Consider the following 24,630-nt stretch of genomic DNA (forward strand, 5'->3'; position numbering starts at 1 on the left):
AATTGGTACCTCCAGGGGTTCCTGGCTGGCTCAGTTGGAAGAGAATGCGACTCTTGATCTCAGGATTGTGAGTTTGAGCTCCACATTGGGTGTGGAGGTTACTTAAATTAATAAAGAAATAAGCTTAAAACAAACGGCATCTTCAGTCTCTCTCTGGCCCATCTCTCCGACTTCTTTTCTCCCGGCACTAACAGAGCCTGAGAGTCCGTTCTGCACAGAGGTAAATGGGAGCAGCCCCCTGCAGTAGGAAGGACGCTGGATTGGATGGGGCAGGGCCTCCAGACCACGTGCACATCCGACAAGGTCTCTGCCAGCCCCTGAGGCACCCAGAGCAAAGCCTGCCCATTGGAGGAGTCCTGAATTGGGTGCAAAAGGCTAGATCCTGTACCACCTCTGGGCTTGGTCAAGGGCTGGAACCATCAGCTCAGAAGCTGGGGTTCAAGAGCATGAGAAGGCAAGCCATAGATGGGGAGAATATATTTGCAAAAGCCAGATCTAAGTAAGAACCGTTATCCAGAATGTACAAAGGACTCGGCTATGAGGAAACAAACAACCCAATTTTTAAAATGGGCCAAACACCTGAACAGACATCTCACCAAAGAAGACATACAGATGGCAAATAAGCATATGAAAAGATGCTCCGCATCCAATGTCATTTGGGAATTGCAAATTAAAACAACACTGAGCTGCTACCGTTAGAAAGGCCACATTCTGGAACACCGATGACACCAAATGCTGGTGAGGACGTGGAACATCAAGAACTCTTAGGGCGCCTGGCTGGCTCAGTCAGTAGAACGGGTGACTCTTGATCTGGAGGTCATGAGTTCAAGCCCCACGTGGGGTGTAAAGCTTACATTAAAAAAAAAAAAGTTAAAAACAGAAAGACCTCTCGCTCCTATCCTATGGGAGTGCAACATGGTACAGCTACTCTGGAAGACAGTTCGGCGGTTTCTTACAAAGGTAAACATAGTCTTCCTATACAATCCAACCATCATGCTCCTCGGTATTACCCAAAGGAGCTGAAGCTTATGTCCACACAAACACCTGTATACAGATGTTTATAGAAGCTTTATTCATAATTGCCCAAGCTTGAAAGGAGCCAAGCTGTCCTTCGGTAGGTGAATGGATAAGCAAACAGTGGTAAATCCAGGAATGGCATATTACTCTGCACTAAAAAGAAATGAGCTATCAAACCTTGAAAAGACATGGGGAAAACTTCAGTGCAATTACTAACTGAAAGAAGCCAATCGGAAAAGGCTACATACATTCGAACTGTAGGGCTTTCTGGAAAAGGTGAAACTATGGAGACAGTAAAAAGATCAATGGTTGGGGCATCTGGGTGGCTCAGTCGTTAAGCTGACTCTGGATTTCGGCTCGGGTCTTGATCTCATGGGTTCGCGAGTTTGAGCCCCGCATCGGGCTCTGTGCTGTCCGTGCAGAGCCTGCTTGGGATTCTCTCTCTGCCCTTCCCCTGCTCATGCTTGCTGTCTCTCTTTCAAAATAAATAAATAAACATTAAAAAAAAAAAGGTCAGTGGTAGCCAGGAGTTACGTGGGAGGGAGGGATGCATAGGTGAGCACAGAGGATTTCTAGGGCAGTGACACCATGAGGTATGATGCCATATTGGTTGATATATATTGTCCCATATTTATCAAAACCCGTAGAATGTACAGCACTAAGAGTGAACCTTAACGTAAACTACGTAGTTGGGTGATAATGATGTGTCAACATAGGTTCATTGATTATAACAAATGTACCACTCTAGTGGGGATGCTGATGGCCGGGGAGGACTGTGTGTGAGCGGGGGCAGGGATATGTAGGAATTCTGGACTTTCTGCTCAATTTTGCTGTGAACTCAAAAATGCTCTAAAAAATAAAGTCTGTTTAAAAAGGAAGGAAGGAAGGAAAGTAGGAAGGAGGAAGGGAGTGAGGGAAGGAAGGAAGGAAGCAAGGGAAGGGAAGGGAGGGAGGGAAGGAAGGAAGGAAGGAAGGAAGGAAGGAAGGAAGGAAGGAGGAAGGAAGGGAAGAAGGAAGGAATAGAATAGAGAAAAAAGAACAGACCAGACCAGAACAGAAATCCTCAAACATTCTCTCCAGGCTTCCTTCTTCTCTCAGGCCATCTGTCTCCTTTCCTTCTGCTGTCCAAGCGTTTTCTGACCTCCTCACGGGGGCATGTCTGTCTGCCTGTCCTTTTCTTTTATGGTTTGGCCGGATCCTTTGTTAAAGATTTTCCAGCTCAGGGGCGGGGCTGGCTGGGAGCTTCTTCATCTCCGCAGTTCCTGTCATCCCTCCCAGCACCCCCAACAGCTTCCTCCCAGCCCACTGACCTTTCACCAACAAATGACAGCTATGATCTGCTCCGTGAGCCCTGTCCCAGGATAAACGTGTACCCGGACACCCAGCCGGGGGGAAGGTTTTCAAGAGTGGTGAGAGAAGAAAATCCTGGATGCCTGGATGACTCATTAGCACCACCTCCAACCCAGCTTAAGCTCACCTCCTTTGGTGTCTGACAGAAGAAAGAGGAAAACGCCTTCCTTCTCTGTCCTTTGGGGACAGACTTGGGGGGATCCCACAGACCGTGCGCCCCACTTTCATTTTCCAGGCCTTGATGGAGACTTCTAGAGGCACCAGCCCCCAAAACAATCGGGCCATGAGCAGTACAAAACAAAATCAACACTAAGCCAACAAAGTAAGTGTGAGAAAGTGCTCCAACATTTTGAGTTTTCCCATGACGACTACTTTGAAGCTTTGTATTTCTGAGCTATCAAATCTGAAATTCTTGTAAGTTTTTCTCCTTCTCTGCTGGTTCTCTAAGCGTAGGTGTGGTGTACATGTTCCTTCTAACTGTAACCGGCCTGGCTGACCTTCCTGTCCCCCAGCAGCAGCCTTGTCCTGTGCTGAGGCCACAGAGGGTTGTTCTCTGGCTGACCCCGAGGACCTCGGGGTTCCCTCCCTTGTGAAAACAGGCCTGGGGTGCAGTGTAGGGCAGGTCACATAATCAAGTTCTTGCTTCTGCTGCCAGGGCACACCAGCTGGGGGCTGTGAGGGGGAGACATGAGAGGGCAGAGCCCTGAATGGGTATTGGGAAGAGGCCTTCCCCCTGGCGAGGCTAGTCTAGCTTCGAAAAGCAAATTTGAATCAAATCAACAGATAACTGCTGAGATCCATATTGTCGAAAAAGCTTAGTTGGGCTGGAGAGGAAGGCCAGGATGGGGTCTTATCAGGGTGTGGGCGGTGGGGGAAATGGCCTTGATTCTCCCAGTGGACTCAAACAGCTCAGGTATGTTCCCGCCTTTAAGTGTGGAGGAAGAAGGCTCCCGCATTACAAAGGGGCAGACTGAAGCCAAGGTCCCAGGCCCGCTGGTGGAAAAGCCAGTCTAACTGGGTCAGTATTGAGATTTTGCCTCACCGTGAGCCCGGGGTCTAGAGTCTAGGGCTCCTCATTTGTGAGTTTTATCATCACCTGGCTTCTGAGGCTGGGAGGAAAGGTGAGCGGCCTACAGGAGTTTATGTCACAGCTGCATGTTTAGCCCCTTTTTGTGTGCTAGGCACCCGGGGAAATGCTTCAAATATATCACCTTGTCCACACCAGCATCCCTGCAGTGTGGGCGTCACGGGCCCCATTTTGCAGATGAGCTCAGAGAGGGAAAGGGACTCGCCCACGGTGACACCCAGGAAGCACGTGACGGGGGTCTTCCAGCCCACTGGAAAGGCAGCTCTGTGAGTGCAGAGCCCGTCTGGCTTCTGGAAGCTGACCCCAGGTCACAGCCCCTGGTACAGTGACTGGTGTATTTAGGGCAAGCAATCAATATTTGGTAAAGAATGAATAAATGAATGATTGATTAACCCCCTCTGGCCCCAGATCTGTGTTCAGGCCCGGTGCCCACCTAGCCTGGGGATCTGGGAGCTGAAGGCAGAAGCCTGGGGTCTTCCTGGTGGGAAAGGCTCCCGAGGCAGCGCTGGTGAGGGGCAACCTGGCGGAGGCCTCTGGGCTTCACCCTCTCAGAGAACTCGCGCCCTCACCCCGGCCCCCCGCAAGCCACTCCTGGTGGCCACGTGCAGTCACAGAGGACTCTGCAGAGGACTCTGCAAGGGGTTCACTACCAAATAAACACCCAGTGATTCAGAAGATCCGGCCATGCAGGCCTCCCACTCCCCAAACCTTGCCGTTGCCATGGCAACTAGCCTGGCCAAACCTCAGCTTGCTGAGGGCATCCCAGTTAACCCCTTCCTGGCACAGCAGAGCCCTCAGTCACCCCCAGTTTGCCTGTCCACGCAGCCTGGATGCCCACAACACTGATGCCCAGGCTGAGAGACGGAACACAGGAACCGCGGGCAGAAGTGCAGGCTTTAGGGATTGGAGGACGTAGCTTGAATCTTTGGCTCAGCTACGCGAACTTGAGCAGTCCAGTAAACCTTTCTAGCCTCTGTCTCCTCTCCTGCAAAATGGACATTATGTGTCCCCCTGCAGGGTCACCGGCAGGGTCGATGAGGAACGCACAGGAACACCTCGCGGGGTACCTGGCAGAGAGCACGCCGCGGTTAATGCTGGTCGCAAGAGAGGAGCTGCTCCGTGCACACATCCAGTCCCCTCCTGTTACTGCAGGGCCCCAGGGCACGTCAGGGGGAGGGCACACAGAGTCACAGACACACAGAGCAGTGATTCATCTGGAAAAAAGGAAGCCCACAGCCACTCCAACTGTACCAAGCCTGGAGGTTGCCCTGGGAGATTCCCATCAAACAGCCCATTCATTCCACCTTGAACTCAAACCTCTCCAGGCCCCCTTGGGCTCTGGGACTCCCAGCCTAGAAACCAAGACCGACAGAAGGAAGTGGATGGAGAAGGGGGAAGGGCCTGTGTGCTCAGAAAGCAGGTCTGACTGGTGTGGGGTGAGAAGGGGTAAGGTGGGGCTGGGCCCGGTAGCCTGTGGGTATGGGGGCTGCCTGCTGTCAACTCCAATTGAGCAGAAAGGCCCCTAGGGGAAGTGACAGCAGAGAGCCCAGCAGTATTAATGGCCACCATTTATTGAGGGTCAGCCAGGGGCCAGAGTGATAAAAGCAAATAAGGCCACATTCCCCCACCCACTGCTCAGTGCTTGGGTGACTTCTCCCTCTTGTCCTTACTAGGACCCAGACCCTCAATATGGCCTGTGAACCCCATGTGTCCTGGCCCCTGCCTACCTCTCAGCTCCTCTGCAACCCCCGCCCCCCCCCCCCCCCCCCCCCCCCCCCGCCCCCAGGCCGCAAGCCACTTAGGCTTTCTTTGTTTTTTGTTTATTTGTTTGTTTGTTTTCAAGTGAATTGTGCTTTTCCAGCCTCAGGGCTTTTACACACTCCTGTGTCTCTCCTTGGGGACGCCTTCACGGTTTTTCCACAGTTCATTTATTGTACCTTATCAGTTGTAAGATCCATATTTTCAAAAGCCAACTTGGGGCTCCTGGATGGCTCAGTCGGTTAAGCATCTGGCTCTTGATCTCAGCTCAGGTCATGATCTCAGGATTCCTGAGTCCGAGCATCAGGCTCTGTACTGATAGCATGGAGCCTGCTTGGGATTCTCTCTCTCCCTCTCTGCCCCTCCCCTGCTCTCTCTCTTTCTCTCTTTCAACATAAATACATAAACTTAAAAAAAAAAAAGCCAGCTTTTTACTCTGAAATAATTTCAGACTACCTAAAAGTTGCAGAACAATAGTACAAATATTCCCATATTCCCTGCACTCAGTTTCCCCAAATATTACCCTTTTACCACGTTTACGGGCATGCAGGTGTGCTGGCTACGAGAGCTTTTGTGCCACTCTGTTCCCAGCTCCCTATTCAGTGACTTCATGTTGGTAGGTGGAAGTTGGCCATGGAGGCAGAGTATTGACACCACAGAAACTGGTGATTGGTCTTTTGTACGCTGGAAAATGTCTTATGTTTACCACCATGCCACCATTTTATCAGTATCTTTTCTTCTCTGTGTGTGTGCATGTGAGGGGTGTGTGTGTGTGTGTGTGTGTGTGTGTGATATACTCTTATATTCTTTTTTTCCCCTGAACTCTTTAAGAGTATAAGTGAGGGGCGCCTGGGTGGCGCAGTCGGTTAAGCGTCCGACTTCAGCCAGGTCACGATCTCGCAGTCCGTGAGTTCGAGCCCCGCGTCGGGCTCTGGGCTGATGGCTCAGAGCCTGGAGCCTGTTTCCGATTCTGTGTCTCCCTCTCTCTCTGCCCCTCCCCCGTTCATGCTCTGTCTCTCTCTGTCCCAAAAATAAATAAACGTTGAAAAAAAAAATTAAAAAAAAAAAGAGTATAAGTGACAGATATGCCCTTTTATCCCTAAATACTTCAGCATGTACTTCTTAAAAAGAAGGTCATTCTTATATAACAAATAACAACAGTACATTGATCAAAATCGGGAAATTTGTATGGTTACACTCCTAGTGTCGGATCCCACTGTCCTACTAATGTCTCTATAGCAAAAGGATTTTCTGCTTTGTGTACTGTCTTACTCTGTGTAAACATCCTGTTTCTTATCATCCACCACTGGTAGCATCCATTCATGATTCTTGCCTGAAACAGTTAATATCGTGGTGATAGGCAAATGATGATTTTCTAATTCCATCATTTTTCTACATTTGCTTCTTGGCATTCTCTGTTAAGGAAGAGTGTTCTTTTCTTCCCCCATTCATTTACTTATTCATTTCTTTCTTTAAATGAGAGGGACTCATGGATTGTTATTTTATTCTTTGGCTTATAACCTATAACTCATATTATTTATTTCAGTGCTCAAGTTATGCCAGATTCGTCCAGTAGAAACCCTTTTACACTGGCTCCTATTCCTATTGGCATGTCCTCATTAATTTTTTTTTTTAGCACATCGTCATTTTTTTTTTAGCACATCGTCTAGCACAACAAGATGTTCCAGGGTCATCTTGTACCTTCCCTGAGCCAGCCCTGGAATTGGCTTGTTCCCCAAAGTGGCCTGTTTGTTTGTTTGTTTGTTTGCTTGTTTTTAGTGGAGAATGGTATTTAGAAACCAAGATCTGGAAACTGGGGTGCTCTGTGCTTCCGGGGAAGATGCACATTTAAATCTCTGCCAGCAGGATTCATTTTATAGACTACAATGTCTAACAATCCCCCAGTTGGGCATTTGGCTCTTTTCCTTCTGCCACTCTTCTATTAGCAGCCAAAGCTGAGCCCAACAGTGGGCACCCAGCCAGGACCCCTTCCTCACCCTTCCTGCCTTTCTCTCTGTTGGCTCCGCAGAGCCTTCTTGTCCTGTCTCCCCTTTCCATGGAACCAGCACCTGGGAGCCTGTCCGCTACCATCTCAGGGATTTTGCACCGGCCAACTTGCTGAGGGCAAGGTGCACTTCTCTTGGATTTTACCCTACACTGATCTCTGACTTCCCCTTCCGTTTTCAATCGAGTAGAAGATAGGAAATTCCTCTGGGGCTGAAGGAAAGTCTAAACAGAACTCTTTCTGGAAGCACAGACTAACATTTCTAGGGGTAAGAATGTTTTATGTCATGGTTAATTGGCACAAAGGTTCTTTCTCCGTGTTATCTAAACTAAAAGTGTGGTGACAATCCGTGCTTTAGAGTCAATGAAATAGATCACACCTAGTTATTCCTCAAAACTGAGCTCACACTACTTCCTCATGAGTACTTTTTCTCCATAACACATAACACAATTTGTAACACAGATATTAGGGTCATGATTGCTTAATACCTGTCTGAAGGCCCCATGAGCACATGCCCCCGTTTGTCTCTCTTGTATTCTTAGCTGTATCCTCAATGCCTGGCACACTACGGAGGCTCAGTAAAGATTTGTTGAAATAAATAACTGAATTAATTTAATCTTCTCAACAAGTCTGCAAGGCAGAGATGACTCTCCCAACTTTATCGATGGGGAAACTGAAGCTCCAAGAACCAAGATTTGTTTGGGGCGCCTGGGTGGCTCGGTGGGTTACGTGTCCAACTTTGGCTCAGGTCATGATCTCACGGTTCATGGGTTCCAGCCCCACATCAGGCTCTCTGCTGTCAGCATGGAGCCCACTTGGCATTTTCTGTCCCCCCAGCCCCGGCCCCCTCCTCTCTCTCTCTCAAAAACAAACAATCAACCAACACACAGGACCAAGATTGTTCCATGTCGTCCCGCCAGTAAGTGGTGGGATGGGGATTCAAACCCGGATTTGTCAGATTCCAACACCTGTGCCAAGTATTTCAACAGAGGAAATGGCTTTAGTGGAGAATTGAATTGAATTTTTATTCCCCTAATGAGTCTGGTTCCCCAAAGGAGTATCTAAACTCTTAAAAATTAGGGCAGCACAAATATGATCCAGGAGCCGTCCCAGAACAGGGGCTGGTGATGCGAAACCAGCCTCCAGGTGTCCTTCGTGTGGCCACAGGCCTCGGTTCATCCTTTGCCATACTCCCATAGGGTTGGCCTGAACTGCCCTCCCCCCTTATGGAAGGGTCAGGCAGAAGTATGGGTCAGCGGTAAGCAAACTAGCCTGGCCCTGCTTGGCCTTGGCCCCACACCCCAGCTCTGCCTGACTAGCCCTGGGCCTCTCCATGGTGCCTGCTATGGCAGGGAACACGCTTCCCTCAAGGGCCTTCACCACCTCACCTTCGCTGCCTCCTACCCATGTCCAGCAGCTGCACAGAAAGGTTACACCTACTGCTTTGAAAATAGGGAAACTGAGTCTCAGAAGATGCAAATCCTCACCATCGGGCAAGGCCCCGACTTCTCCATCTGTACAATGGGAGGATTGGGCTTGGCACATCACGGATTTCTTCAGTTCCTCACAGAGCTGTTTGATGACCTGCCGCCTCCCCTCCTGCCCTTCCCCCACAACCTTAGGGCTTTCCGGCCCTCTTCCCAGGGGAAAGGTGCTTCCACTCTCGTTTCCCTGGGAACTAGCTGGGTCAAAACACGATCCTCATTTACATTTCAAAGGCCTTGATTTCCTAACCCAGATCAGACACACCCTCCACCAGCTCTCTGAAAGTGAGTCTTGGCCAGTTGGCTGGGTTAGCCTTTCATAAGATAAGAAAGCACCTTTGCAGACGATTTGACAGATCTGGCCCTAGAAACACCACAAAGTATAATAGCCACGCATACTTATGCTTATATACATTAGGTGACAGGTACTCAATTCTCACAACAACTCTGAGGTGAATGTTATTATTTCCCCCTTTTACAGATGAGGACTTGGAGGCACCAGGAGGTTGTCTGACTTGCCCAGCGTAAGATCTGGAATTTGAACTTCTTGAGTTCAGGTTCGTAACCACTGCACTCCACTACCTGAAATTCCATTCTTGGCTATCTGTCCTTTTCTGGAATGCCAACATCATGGAGGAAAGCCTTGGAACACCAGCAACGCAGTGTGAAGGCAGACAGGCCCATTGTGGATGCGTTCAGGCCGTACTGGAACCTGCTGAGTCTGAATCTTGAGTAAAAGCTGGGGAAGAATGGAAGAGCTCCGGGTGGTTCAGAAGGGCCATTCTCCTTGTGGGGTCTCCAACATTGAAGATGGTGCCTGGGCAGTCCCTGTGCTGGGGACTGGAATATGATGGTGATCCAACAGGCAGGGCTCACCCCTGTGGGGCTGTGAGTGAGGCGGGGTGTGCGGCAATAAGGCAATGCCCATGGCTGCCTAGAAATGGGCCAAGCTTGCCCATTGGTGTACTGGCTGGCAGAAGTTGGGGGGGCGGGGGGGGCAGGGGGGCCCGTGGTGGGGCAGAATGAAGCCCTGGGCAGGGAGGGGTTGACTCCAGCCTGGCCATCGGCTAGCTGGAGGGCTCCAGTGACAGCCCTGGGCAGCCTCCAGTCAGAACCACCTCTGGCCTGCCCTCTCCTCTGCTCACTGCCCCAAGACCAGCCTTGAGTTCACACCCAGGCCTGCATTCAGATCCTCACAGATGAGAGGGGCTGCGGGTGACTTTGAAACACCTCCCAGTGTTCAGACAAGGCTGGGGTTCCAAGTGTGATGAAAGGTCAAGGGCAGTCTGCTCTTTCTGGGGTGCCAAGGCTATGGAGAGGCCTTCGTGCTCATTCGAGATGACTTTCAAATAAACCTCTGGCCAGAGGGGATGGCCCCACTGTGCACCCTGCTTAGGACAAACAAATATAGCTACAAACAGCTGAAATACACACTCACCTGAGACCTGATGAGTCTGCTTCCAGGCCTGTGCCCACCGGTACGGCATTCTCAGAGGTGACACTGCTGGCCCCTGTGAGCACCCCCAAAGCACGTTCACATCTGCATTTGTATACCACACACGCAAGCGCGCACACACACACACACACACACTGTTGAACCCTTAAAGACTAGCCAGCTTTCCAAAGCAGGCACCCACGGGCCATAGAAAGAGTGTCACGTCATTATCGTCATTATCACGAGGTCATCTCCTGTTGGGGTGGAGACACCAGGGAGAGAAATTGCCACTACTACTTAGATGGAGAGTGATGCTTTCCTTTATGCCTCACTTCCTCTCCACACTCACCCCACTCTCTGAAGGTCACTCCCACAGGGAGTGTGGCAGCTGGAGTGGTAAGGCGTGCAGGGAGACAGAGGCTGGCTTTTAGCAGGAAAGGGTTAACCTAACTGGGCGTGAGTCTCCAATATCAGAGCCGAGCCTCCCTCCCACTCCCACAGACTTAAACACATTACACACAGCTGCCCTCACGGGCGAGGAGGGCTGCGTGCCCAACACCAAAGCTCACAAGTGATCACAGCACCGTCATGGCTTTGCCTCTGAAATCCCCATCCGGCACAAGGCTGCATCCTAACTAAGGGGACTGCTAGGGTGGGGAGGAAGGGGCAGGGCAGGGCAGGGGAGGGAGGAATGGGAAGACGGGAGACAGGTGGGGTGTCTGGGGTGGACAAAACGACTGTGGGAAGCCAGGCCTCACCTCAGGCTTCAGGTGGTCCTGGGGTGTGGGCACAGGTTAAGGGGGACATTTGAGCCCAGGCCTCCAGTCATAGCTGACCCAGAGGGACACCCCCTAGGGGCTCCCTCTTCTGCATACATTCCTGTAGGACAAAGACTCCTTGTTTGTAACCTGTTTGGGGTCAGATACCTCTTTGAGGAATTTGTAAAATCTAGGGATCCCATCCCAGGAAGATATTCCTACACAGTCTTCAGCTACTACCGCCCAGGCCCATCTGTAGACACTTCCTAGGATTCATTACAAAACTTGCCCCAATTGGTAAAGCAGTACTTCCCAGAGGTCCAGGAGAATGCTTGCAACAAACGCAGGTTCCTAGGCCCAACCTCCACCTTACCGAAGCAGAATCTCTGGAGGATGAGTCTGGACATTTTATTTTATTTTATTTTATTTTATTTTATTTTATTTTATCTTATTTTACTTTATCTTATTTTACTTTATCTTATTTTACTTTATTTTATTTTATTTTTTGAAGTTTATTTTGTTTTTTGAAGTTTATTTATCTTGAGAGAGAGAGAAAGAGCATGCGTAGGTGCATGTGATTGGGGAGGGGCAGAGAGAGAGGGGGAGAGAATCCCAAGCAGGCTCCGTCCTGTCAGCACTGAGCCAGATGCGGGGCTCGAACCCACAAACCATGAGATCATGACCTGGGTCGAAACCAAGAGTCGGACGCTTAACCCACCGAGCCACCCATGCACCCACGGACATGCATTTTTGACAGGCATATTGGCCAAATTTGGGGGAGCGGGCTGAGGATAGTTGTGGGGGTAGGGGAAGGGTATTAGATAAAAAGGCAGATGCCTGGGCTCCCCCCTCAGACATTCTGATTTGGCAAGTCAGGAGGGGAACAGGAATCTGCATTTTACTCAAGCAGCCCAATGGTTTTGATGCAGAGAGACTCTGAGGAGTGGAGGGGAAGATGTGGCCAAGTCCTACGTGCAGCAAGCTGGGTAGAGGGGGCGCAGGGAGGCCTGTTGATTGATTTATACGATGTTCCAGAAAACTGTTTTAGCAAGGCATATGCCAAGCCAGGTAACTGGTTCCGCCCAGGGCTGCCGGCCAAAGGCCCCGAGGTGGACCGGTACAGGAGCCCTCCTCTAGAAGGTGGGCGGCTGGGTCTGAGTCCCAGCTCTGCACCCACCAACTACAGGGCTTCAGCCAAGTCTCCTGAGGTCTCAGTTTCTCTGCCTGTGAAATCTGGGGCCTTTGCAACTCTAACAGTCTGTGCCCGCACGATGGTGGCCCTGGCCACATGTCAGGGCAGCACTGCGGCCAGCTCTCCCCACCAGCACCCTGCCCCTCCCCGGGAGAGGCTCTGGGGCCAAGAGCTGCCTGTGTCCCCTGCAGGTCTGGAGGCATGCCACTGGCAGAGCCCCTCAGTGGCCCTGAGTTGTCCCCACCCCTGAGGCGGCAGGACCCCTCTGGGCAGGACACGTTTTCTTGTGGTGGTCGTCAGGGCGTGTGTGTTAGGGATGGATGGGCCACGTCTGGAGGCTGAGGTCTGGAGGTCTGGGAGTGTGGGAGTGTCAGACCCCTGAGGCTGGGACCAGGCTGCCCCTGTAGGGAAGTGTTTCCAGGCCTGAGTGGATGCACCTGGGGTGGGTCCCCCACAGGTGTGGGACGCGGAGTGGCAGGGCTTTGGATCCTCTCCACCGAGGCTCTGGAACAAGATCCCGGGGAGCCCAGCAACCACGCGGGGGCCTTCCCTTGGCTCTCCCCTTTCTTTCTAGACAATCAAATAACACCTGTCAGGGGTGCCAGCGGCCATGCCTGCTCCCAGAACACTCTTCTTCTCTGCTTGCACCTTTCTCCCCGCATCTCCTCCACCCTCCAGCCTTCTGGTTGGGAAGGGCAGCTGTGGGCAGCCAACGGCTCCCCCCACTTACTTCCTGAGTCCACAACCCCGAGGAAGCGGAGTCAGTGGGAGGATGGAGGGGGAAGCCAGGCCAGACACCTTCCCCGCTTTCTCAAAGTTCTCCTCAGCTTCACTATTTGACCCTGTTCTGTTCAAGAAACCCACAGACGGAAAGCTGAGACAGTTCTGACACAGGAGAAGGGCTGGAGTTTAATCCAGCCATTTCACTCAGCAGGTATTTACTGAGTATCTACTATGTGCCAGGCACTGGGGAGACAGTGGTGAACAGAGATAGTCTTTGCTGTCATGGAGGCACCGACCCTAGAAAACAGGAGGCCCTCTGTGGGGGCCTTTGTGTCTTTTCCCTCGGTTGGTGGTGAACAGTTGTCCCTGGTCCCGCCCTGAGAGCCTGGGGCACAGAGGCAGAGTTCAGGGGCTGTCCACTGCACATTTGTTTCCTACAGAGCCCTTCCCGGCTGGGCCTTTGACTCCACCTGTCTCAGGGCCTCTGAGCTTTTCCCCTGGGCAGCTGTCTCTCCCCTACTTTTTGGCATTGGCCACAGTTCTCAATCCTGGCTGCCCATCAGCAACTCTGGAAGACCCTTCATGAAGCACAGGCCCCATCCCAGAATGGTCAGATTCTGCCCGTGTGGGCTGGGGTCCTGGCCTCCGGAGATTTTAAAGCTCTCCAGGTCTTTCTGAAGCAATTGTAGGTTCAGATTCTGGCTCCAAGGCCTTCAGGGACGGCCTAAAGGCATTTGTCCCAGATATGACCTGGAGCTGGTGCCGAGGGCTGGGCATGGGGGTTTCTAAAGAAGACTGAGGGCCTCAAAGACGGGTCAGAGGAGATAGGACTGAGCCCCCCTGGTCTAGGTGTGCATGGTCTAGCTCGGTTGTGGGGCTGATAATCGCATAAGGAGGTCAGTGAGAAGGAGGGATCTTTTGCCTTCTTTCCAAGCCACCCCCAGAGCCCTCTGTCTTCTCAGGGCTGCAGCAGGCTCCTGGGTCAGAGCCTGGTTCTCTGAGGTCAAGGAGGAGAAGTGGAAGAGAGAAGGAATGGGATAGCCCTGGCTTCTTTCTCTCCTCTCCCTCTTCAATCCTGCTCATCCTTAAAGGCACAGTTCAAATTTTATCTCTTCCAGGAAGCCTTCCCTGACTGCCCAGATCAAAATCAATTAATCAATTCCTCATAGGACTTTCACAAGGACTTCGTCTGGATTCACTTTGTACACCTGACTCATCAAGCTTAGATGTGGAAATGACCTGCAAGTTGGCCAACTCTCATCTGCTTTAGGCCAGCCTGTGTGTACATCTCATACGTGTGCACCCCTCACCCTGAGGCCAGAGCCCCAGGTACCTGGGGCCACCCGCAAGTATAGAAGCACACTTCCTTCACTCCCGTCACTCCGATGGGGGGCGGGCAAGCCCTGGGCCCCTGGAGGACTGAGAACACCACTCACTTGGGCTCCTCTGACCCTCAGCCCAGTGTCAGGACTCTGGGGCTTTCCCCTGGGGGAACCAGGAGACAATGTGCCCTATCCCTCCCTCAGAGGGACTGGACGCTTCTACCAGAAAACCCGAGCACAATTCTGGGCAAACAGCCCTCTTTGTGAATGTGTGGGGCCAGATCAGGGCTCAGCTTGGAAAGGATTGTGGGCCCCTTCCCCCCCCCCCCCCATGTAATGCGAGAAAACCACATCAGAAAATAAGTAAAAATGCCCAAAAAAGACTCTGATTTTCCCCAGGATGACCTTTTCATTTTTTAAATATCACACTTCTTTGGGGCTGTCTTGCTCTGCTGGTGACCTCAGCGGCACATGTTACTTTGTGTACTGGGAAATCCAGTTTTGCACTCTGTGTGTGTATATAGGTTTCCACACATGGGTTATATATGCACACAGCAGGTGCATGCACACACACACACGCACACACACACATCACATTAACTAATGGTTCTCAGCTATGGCTGCACATTAGGGACACCTGGGGAGTAACAAAATCCCAGCGCTCAGGCCACCTTCCAGTTAAAATAAAAAAAGAACTTCTGGGGTAGGATCCAGATGTCAGTAGTTTGCAAATCTCCCCCGGTGATTGCAGTGTACCATCACACCTGAGAACCACGGGTGTAGACGGCTGCTTGTCTGATGCAGTCCCTCTCCCGAGCAGTTAACAAAGTGAGTGTTCGGACTCTGAAACTGTTAAGGGACCCCGCTTGGAGAGAAGCAGGTGGCAAAGGCTTAGCCTGGATGTAGGGTCCTTACTTGCCAAGGGAGAGTGTGGGACTCAGAATGGTTTTGACCAACACTCTCCCTTAGAAAATTCTTAGAAAAAGCTCTGATAGCATTGGGTATGTCAGGAAGGAGAGGAAGAAATAGGCTTCCCTGGGAGAATCTGGGCCCCATGTCCTGGAGCTCTGAGTATCCATAGGCCACAGCTGCTCCTCCTTTTTTTTTTTTTTTTCTGTGTTCCTCTTTTTATGATGGGCATCAACCAAGGGGACTCCTGCCCACATCCCACAGGAGACAGCAGCCGGTTTGAGCTGCTGGGGAGGTGAGATTAGAGAGGGATTAGTGAGTGTGGTTTGGAGGGGCTCTGGGGTCTTGCAGCCAGCTCAGGAGTCTGAGGTCCAAAGATAGCAAATGCGAGAAGGAGCAGACAAGACTTTGTGTGGAAAGGAGGGAGAGATAAGGGAGGAGGAACGGTGGGCAAGCTGCCGCTTGGGCCACAGAAAGTTTGTGTATTGGTACTAATTTTTTTAAATGTAATTACACAACTGAAATATTCTTTTTTTAAAAAATACGTATCAGTTTTTAAGTTTATTTATTTATTTTGAGAGAGGGAGGGGCAGAGAGAGAGAGAAAGAGAGAGCAAATCCCAAGCAGACTCCACGCTGTCATTGCAAAGCCTGAACACGGGGTACCAACCCACGAACCGTGAGGTCACGACCTGAGCCAAAATCAAGAGTCAGACGCCTAACCGTCTGAGCCACCCAGGGGCCCCACACAACGGAACTATTCTTGTAAAGATATGGACAATGTTGAAATATACCGATTAAAAAACAATGAAAAGTTCTACCTTTCCTCACATTTCCTCCCTAATTCTGCTTCCCGCCATTATCATTTTGGTATATAGCCTTTCAGACCATTTTCTATATATACAGGTTTCTATATACATTGCTTTTCTTGTTTTTTTAAAACTTGGGTTATGCTCTACAGCTTGTCTTTTAAACAGTACACTCCCTGCCTGTTCGTGAGTCGGACCTACTTTACTCCTTTTGACAGGTGCATAGAAGTCCATGGCCTGTGACTCTTATGGGCACGCAGCCTGCCGTCAGCAACTTGTTCAGGTATTTCCGTGGGATACGGTCCTAAAAGCGGAATGGCTGGTTCTGAAAGTACGTGCATTCCTAAATGGGTTGGATTTTGTACAGTCGTCCCACCAGAACATCCTCTTCCTCCTAACCTCGTCAGCACTAGGACTTGCTGGTAACCTTTTATATCACATTTCCCAAGGTAGACGGGGCATGTGAGCAGAGTTTAAACACAGTGCAGTTTGGTGGGGGCCCTGCTAGCCTCCAGGGGCCTGTTTTCCAGCTGTGATGAAGATGGGGGGCGGGGAGTGATTTCTGGCAGCAATATGCAAGAGGAAAGAAGGAAGACCCCGGGCTGGGGCCACCACCCTTTCTGTGGGGTGGGAAGAGCTTCAGCGACAAGAGGGCAGGAAGGGGTTTTCCTGTGGCTCCCGAAGCCCCGCCCAGGAGCCAGCAAGGTGGGGTTAATGTCGCAGGCGGGTGAGGCCTTTAACCGTCCCCCCTCCAATCCCAGCCCTGCCTCTCACTAACTGCGGGTTTCTGAGCAGGCCGCCTAACCTCTCCCGGCCTCTGTTTCCCCACCTGTTGATTTAGGGTGATGGAGCTGATCTTCCTCAGCATCTTGGGCAAGGGTAAAATGACTTGATACTTGTAAAGTTTAGAACGTTGCCTTGCAGTAAATGTCAGCATGGAGTGACCTTTCAGTTGGGAAATCGTTCCTGGCTGCCCGCATGCGCGCTCCAACTCCTCTCCTTGGGGTAACCGCTGTTGGCAGTCCGCGTATCATTCCAGACTTTCTGCATGCGGGTGCGTGTGACAGTTATAAATATTCCTGTGTGCCTACTCCATCAGTTAGGAGTTTTCTTTCTTTAAAGAAAAATTTTTAAAGCAACTTTATGTTTTGAACAGGCATTACATCCACATGGTATAAAATTTAAAAAGTAAAAAAGGGCATACAGTGAAAAATAAGCATCCTTCTCAGTTTCCTAGCTGGACAGGCCCCCATTGTTATCAATTTCTTGAGTATCCTTCGAGAGATATTTCGAGCATTTTTATAAACATGTAAGTTTGTGCATTATTTTTCCTCACACAAATGATAGCGTACTTTACATAATCTGCATTTCTTTTTTTCATTTAATGATCTATCTTGGGTATGTATGTCCTTTCCTATCATAGATAGTTATTTTTTTTAAATGTTGGCGGCACCATATTTCACAGTTAGAAGTACCATTACTTCTTTAATCCTTTTTTTAAAGGAAATTTAGATTTTCTAATATGTTGCTTATAAATGAAGCTGTAATAAATATCCTTACCATAAAGAATGTTCATTTGGGGCTCCCGGGTGGCTCAGTCAGTTGGGCGGCCGACTTCGACTCAGGTCATGATCTCAAAAAGGCTACCACAATGCTGGGCCTCTGTCCTCAGACCACGACTCTGTCTGAGGCGAGGGTGACTGTGTCCTCTGTAGCCTCTCCAAGAGAGGGAGGAAAGACTTGTCCCTGGAAACCCGGCAAATCACAGCATCTTCTACACTGTCCTGTCCCTTGTCTTTTTCCTTTTAACATTATATCAGGGACATCGTTCCGAGGTGGTGTATATACACATACATTCATCCTTTTTGTAATCACTTCATGTACTTAGTCACGCAGTCAGCATGGCATCTTTTATCACTCTCTCTTGGATGGACATTTTGGCGTTTCCATTAAAAACAAAATGACCTGGAGTGCCTGGCTGGCTCAGTCTGTAGAGCATGTGACTCCCGATTCGGGGTTGTGAGTTCGAGCCCCACGTTGGGTGTAGAGATTACTTACAAATAAAATCTTAAAATAACGAACAAGTTGCTTTTCCTCCCTGGCTGCTTGAAGCTCAGCCACCATCGTGGACGACACCATAACCATCGGGACCAGGAAGCTCGGGACCAACCAACTACCTCAGTGGCAGAAACAGATGCTCCTTGATGTTCTTCAGCCCGGAAAGGCAACGGTACCTGAGACGGAAAGTCGAGAAAAACTAGCCAAAGCGTACAAGCCCGCACCAGATGTCATCTTCGTATTTGGATTCAGAGCCCATTTTGGCGGTGGCTAGACAACTGGCTTTGGCGTGATTTACGATTCCTTGGATGACGCAAAGCAAAGTGAACCCAAACATAGACTTGCAAGACACGGCCTGTGTGAGAAAGAAAAAGACCTCAGGGAAAGAGCGAAAGGAGAGCGAGAACAGGATGAAGAAAGTCAAGGGGGACTTAATGGCTGCTGTTGGCGCTGACAAAAAGCTCGAGCCAGAGACGGGACAGCAGAAGGAGCAGAGATTCTGCAGTGACTTTTTCTGTGGTGATTGTGCAGATTTTTCGTGAGAGGATTAGTGAACTAAGAACAATACACACATACATACAACCTATCAACCATGTTGAAACGAACATCTGTGCCGGTTAAGATACAGTTCAGCTGCTTTAACAAAGAGCCACGGTCAAGGTGCTTAAACAAGAAAGAACTGGTTTCTTGGATTTTAGTAGGTGTGTAGGCAGTACGTGGTTGATGGCAGCTCAGCGTTGTCAGGAATGCGGGTCTCTTTTGTCTGTTCTTTTTTTTTTTTTAAGTTTCTTTTTTTCATGTTGAGAGGGAGAGAGAGAGAGAGAGAGCAAGGAGGGGAGGGGCAGAGAGAGAGGGAGAGAGAGAATCCCAAGCAGGTTCCGCACCGTCAGCGCAAAGTGAGGTCTCACAAAGTGAGATCATGACCTGAGCTGAAATCAAGAGTCAGACGCTTAACTGAGTCACCCAGGCGCCCCACAGATCCCTTTTGTCTTATGTCATTGTCTACATGGTTGAAGATGACTCAACACCATGTCCTCTGAGTCCAGATTCCAGCCATTGGAAGGTGGCAGTGGGGAACGGGACAGAAGACCCCTTACCTCCAACCCAGAAGTTGCACATCACTTTTACTCACACCCATTGGCCAGAGCTGGGTCACGTGGCCACACCTGGCTGTGAGAGAGCCTGGGAAATATAAACTTTACACTGGGTGGTTGAATGCCCCACCAAGAGTTGGGGGTTCTGTTGCTAAAAGAAGGAGGAGAGAAACATCTAGTGTGGGATCATTAGCTACCTGTCGTACAACATCCTCAAACATTGATCTGTAAACAGCCCTATATTTTTGTAGGATAGAATTCTTTTGGACACTCTCCAAAATGTGTCTACCAGTATAAGCTCCCACCTGCAGCCCTTGGACCGTTGCTTTCCCACAAGTTACCACAGCTGCAGCCCGCACAGCCCCAGCCGCCTGCTTACCTGGGCCGAGCGGGCCTTGCCCACCGCATGGCCCTGGGGCTCTGACAGTTCATCTGGAATCACTAGTTCTGTGGCCTTGACTGTCCTCAGATCCTTTACCCGAAAGATTAGGATATTGAGCTCTCATCTAGGTCCCACAGAATCTCAGCTTCTCTTCCAGTCTAAGAGTTAGGTCCACGATTGAGGGCAATGTGGCCATGGGAGAGGCGTCTAGAAAGAGGAAGGTGATGGTCCCATCCCGAATGCTGGCAGAACACATGCAGGTGGGCAGGGTTCAGATCTGGACGTGTCTCTAACAGCCAACGCCCTGGATGGTGGTCAGGGGAGAGCCGCTGAGGCAGAAGTGGGTCCGTGAAGGGAGGAAGAAGAATGGAAACAGGTGGGAACATTCAATCTGGGGAGAGGAGACTGAGGGAGAGAGGGGAGGCAGGGCACATCTCCTGGACTGGCTCTTGAATGGGAGTGGGGGGCACTCACTGGTCACATTGTATGTTGCTTCCAGGAGCAGAATTTACAAGGCCGCTGGTTTGGACACAAAATAAGAAAAGAATCTTCTCTTTTCCTTAAATTTAAAAAAAAAAATTATTTTATTTTATTTTATTTTATTATTTTATTTTATTTTATTTTATTTTATTTTATTTTATTTTATTTTATTTTATTTTATTTTTCATCATAAGTTTACTCTCCATTCCCCTTCCACCTCCCCCTGGTAACCATCAGTTTGTTCTCTAGAGTTAAGAGTCTGTTTCTTAGTTTGTCTCTTTTTTTTTTCCTTTGCTCATTAGTTTCTTATATTCCACATAAGTGAAATCATATGGTATTTGTCTTTCTCGGACTTATTTTGCTTAGCATTATACTCTCTAGCTCCGTTTACGTCATTGCACAAAGCAAGATTCCATTCATTTTTATGGCTGAGTAATATTCCACTACATTTATATTTATATTTATATTTATATTTATATTTATATTTATATTTATATTTATATTTATATACCACATCTTCTTTATCCATTTATCAGCCGATGGACACTTGGGCTGCTTCCATAGTTTGGCTATTGCAAATATGCTGCTATAAACGCCGGGGCGCATGTATCCCTTTGAATTACTGTTCTTGTATTCTTTGGGCAAATACCCAGTAGTGCGACTGATGGGTCATAGGGTAGTTCTACTTCTACCTTTTTGAGGAACTTCCACACTGTTGTCCAGAGTGGCTGCACCAGTTTGCATTCCCAGCCACAGTGCACGAGGGTTCCCCCTTCTTCGCATCCTTGCCAATGCCTGTTGTTTCTTGTGGTGTTGATTTTAGCCATTCTGACGGGTGTAAGGTGGTATCTCATTGTAGTTTTGATTTGCATGTCCCTGATGATCCGTGATGTTGAGCATCTTTTCACGTGTCCGTTGGCCATAAGAAATAATCTCGTAAGAAATGTAAAGACATTTAAATAATGCTTGACTAAAGGGGGAGAGGCTCTTTGGGGCCCAGAGGCCCCTGTGAGCTGGCCTGGCCTCGGGCTGCTCCTCTCCTTGCCTTTTACTCCCCAGCCTCACAACCAGACTACTCTCTGTCACTCTCCCTCGGTCACCGCCACCCAAACTGCTGGGGCCACGGCTCTCAAGGGTCCTCCTTTTGCTCTGACTCTGGGAAGCTCTTCCGGCCTCGCCACACGTGGCCTGTGAGCAGCGTGCCGGACTGTTGACCACATCCTGCTCCTTGAAGCAGCGGGTTCCCTCTCCTGCTGCTTCTTCTCTGGTCCTTGGCTGGTGTCCTTCTCTGCCGGTGGCTTCTCTACTCCAGGCCTTCTCATCTTCTCGCTGTCCATCTCACCTCACCTCTCATTAGCTCTGAGGGTGGGCCGCTGGCCTAGAATTCTGCCTCAGGGCCCTGCTCGGGGGCCTAGAGCACCGGGCACAGCGGCCTAGTGTCCCACAGACACCTGGAATTCAACCTGTCCCAGAACGACCTTTTCATCCCTGCTCTCACCTCCTGCACCTCCAACCTCTTCCTGCTTCAGGGAACAGAGAACCACCATTCATACAGAGACACGATGGACTGACCTCTCTGTGTCCAGTCTTGCCTTCTGACTCCATTCTGTGCCTTACGTTGGTCTGGCTTAAGACCATTCTGTGGCACCCCTCACCTCAGGACAGAGTCCAAATGGCTTAGCAGGCTTTTATGGTCCTTTTATTTATTTATATTTTAGTTTTTTTAATGTTCATTTATTTTTGAGAGAGAGAGAGAGAGAGAGAGAGAGAGAGAGAGGTTGAGCAGGGGAGGGTCAGAGAGAGGGGGAGATACAGAATCTGAAACAGGCTCCAGGCTCTGAGCTTCAGCACAGAGCCTGATGCGGGGTTCAAACCCACGAACTGTGAGATCATGACCTGAGCTGAAGTCAGATGCTTAACTGACTGAGTCACCCAGGCACCCCTACGGTCCTTTTAGATCTGGCTCCTTCTACTTTTGCAACCTCAGCTCCTTGCACTCTTACCCTTCCTCCCCCCCCCCCCCGCCCCCCATCTGTGGGCTCCAGCCAGCCTCCCCCAAGATGGCACCACTCACAGGCCTGAGAAGGCTCTTCCTTCCCTTCCTTCGCCGGGCAGCCAACTCCGGGTCACCCTTCAGGCTTCAGTACAGGCTTCTCTCCCTCCAGGGAGCCCTCCCTGGCTGCCCAGGGTGGCCTCAGCTGCCCTTCTCCATGTGCCCCTCTAGCACCATGCTCTAGCTTGTCCACTGTTTTTAATTGCTTGATCGCACCTCTGCATCACCCAGGCTTCTGGAACTCTGTATGCAGGAACCTCGCTCACATTGCTCTCCCTGTACACTTGAAGCCTGAAACAGAATATGTTGCATAAATATTTGTTGACTACGGTTGAGTCAAGACCTGACTAATCGGGTGCCACCCAGGACTTCAGCAATGGCCCTCACCTTGAGGACGGGGGCCAGGGCTCCGAGCTCCAGGGTGAGGAGCTGACAGAGAAGTGAGAGCAGCTGGAAAGTGAAAGTGAAGCTGACTGGGGAGGAGAGAGCCCCAGAAGGCCCAGTCTGGGGAGGGGCCGGGCCAAGAGTTCATTCAACCCAGTCTAGCAAGGGAGTCAGTCTAGGCTGGCACAGGGCTAGGAAGGGAGGGGGCACCGTGGGCGGGGAGCTGAGCAGACTGAAAAGACAGAAAATGTGTTTCATAATTAGTCATTGCCCCCTGGGGTGAGGCTGGGAGTTTTCGCTGGAGGTGGGTAGACAAGATTTGCAAATGACAAACGGGGGCTAACCACCAGGTCTGGCTACCCTGGGGCTTCCTTCCCGGTGGCAGAAATCGAGCTTTCTAGTTTTTTCTCTGTCCTTCCCCACTACATTCAAGATTCTACCAAATAGTGGAACTGGGAGGGGAAGGCATCTGAGGAAAGACACCCAGGGGCCAAACCTGTCTTTCCTGACTTCCCAAGCTGCCCTCCGCCTCTCTGCAGGTTCTTAAGACAGGACTGGGGACAAGGTGGCACTTGCCACTTGGAAGGCTCAGCAAGTGACCCTACATCCAAAAATCTCGACCAACTTGCCCTGTGGAGGTTCTTGGGAAACAGAAAAACATTCCAGGGATGGAGAATCGGGGTAAAAGTCACCATCTCTGCCTTCCCACTAAAGAAGGTAGCACATTTAGGTGCAAAAGGGATGCCTCATTCTGTGCTCTGGAAAGTGGAGGGCAATTATTCCCCCTAGACCATCCTGGGGGTACGGAATCAAATGTTAGGACGAGAGACCCCTGCTTCTCACCCACACAAAGGGCACATTTTGGTCTTCCCTCCTTTGTTTTTTAGAGCAGTGGTTTTCAAACCTTCAAACCATGACCCCCAGGGCGCCTGGCTGGCTCAGCTGGTGGAGCATGTGGCTCTTGATCTCCAGGCTGTGAGTTCAAGCCTCACATTGGGTGTGGAGATTACTTAAAAATAAAATCTTAGGAAACAACAACAAAAACCCTGACCCACAAGTAAGAAGTGCATTTCTCATCTCAATTCATTACTCTGATGAGTGTTTACGTACATATCCTTTTAAAAAATTTTTTTAATTTTTTTTTAACGTTTATTTATTTTTGAGACAGAGAGAGACAGAGCATGAACGGGGGAGGGGCAGAGAGAGAGGGAGACACAGAATCAGAAGCAGGTTCCAGGCTCTGAGCCATCATCCCAGAGCCCGACGCAGGGCTCGAACTCACGGACCGCAAGATCGTGACCTGAGCTGAAGTCGGACGCTTAACCGACTGAGCCACCCAGGCGCCCCTAAAAATTTTTTTTAATGTTTTTTATTTACTTTCGAGAGAGACACAGGGTGCGGGGGGGGGGGGGGGGGGGAGGGTCAGAGAGACAGGGAGACACAATCCGAAGCGGCCTCCAGGCTCTGAGCCGTCAGCACAGAGCCCTGACGCGGGGCTCGAACTCGTGAACGGTGAGATCAGACCCGAGCCAAAGTTGGATGCTTAACTGACTGAGCCACCCAGGCGCCCCTTTATATGTATCCTGAAACAAGAGTTTTATGCAACTAGACGTTTCTTTTTATATATGTAACCCGTGCTTACATTTTTTCATTGTATCTCTTTCTAAAAAAAAATTTGGGGTGCAATCCACCATATTGATTTCATGATCCACTAATACGTCCCAACTCACGGTCGAAGGAGGAGTCGGTTCTTCAGTCTGCTGGGTCTTCAACTCCTGACAGCTGGAATTTGGCCCCAGCTTTCCTGATGAGTTCCTTCCCTCCATGTTCTCCTTACAAATACACCCTGTAGCAGATCTATAGTCCCGAAAGTCACCACCATCATCGGGTTAGCAGATCTGGTCCAATCAGACTTCCTCTGATGCCCCCAGCCCCTGTTCCTGGCCGAGATAAGGATACCGTCCCAGGAGGGCCACCGGGTTCCTATGTGGTAGGCTGCTTTCAGTTGCAAGATGACTGCCAAGAATAAAATACTTAACTCAAGCAACTTAAACTATAAGGGGTGAATACAATCACACACCAGGAAGCCCAGAGGTAGGTGGCTCCAGAGCTGGATAATGAAGGGATCACATGGCCTTCTGTTTATTTCCTGGTTGCTATCCACCAACTTTTGGAAATGCCTTTCTCTACCTTGGTCTCAGTGTGACAAGAGTGCTATGTTAAGGGGCTTTTGTGGGTAGCAGGGGAAGGGAAGGGTGGGGCCTGGGTTTCAGCTGGCTGGGTGAGTGAGTCACTGAGTGGCTGGGTCCCTTCAGCCCCATGTAAGGACAG

General features: G+C 50.2%; 1 long non-coding RNA gene and 1 pseudogene across 1 annotated transcript; one reads left to right on the forward strand and one right to left on the reverse strand.

The window, feature by feature from the left end:
* Positions 1-1,049: 1,049 nt before the first annotated feature.
* Positions 1,050-2,413, reverse strand: LOC147579816 (uncharacterized). Its single transcript, XR_015252155.1, has 3 exons — positions 2,328-2,413; positions 2,062-2,215; positions 1,050-1,490 (listed from the first exon to the last, which is right to left on the reverse strand). It is a non-coding gene; the product is annotated as an uncharacterized LOC147579816 (long non-coding RNA).
* A 15,086-nt stretch (positions 2,414-17,499) lies between these two features.
* On the forward strand, positions 17,500-18,677 carry LOC112855834 (small ribosomal subunit protein eS24 pseudogene; annotated as a pseudogene).
* The last annotated feature ends 5,953 nt before the right edge of the window (positions 18,678-24,630 follow it).

The sequence above is a fragment of the Puma concolor genome, chromosome B3 (genome assembly GCF_028749965.1).
Source record: "Puma concolor isolate L17-30 chromosome B3, mPumCon1.1.hap2, whole genome shotgun sequence".
Lineage (NCBI taxonomy): Eukaryota > Metazoa > Chordata > Mammalia > Carnivora > Felidae > Puma > Puma concolor.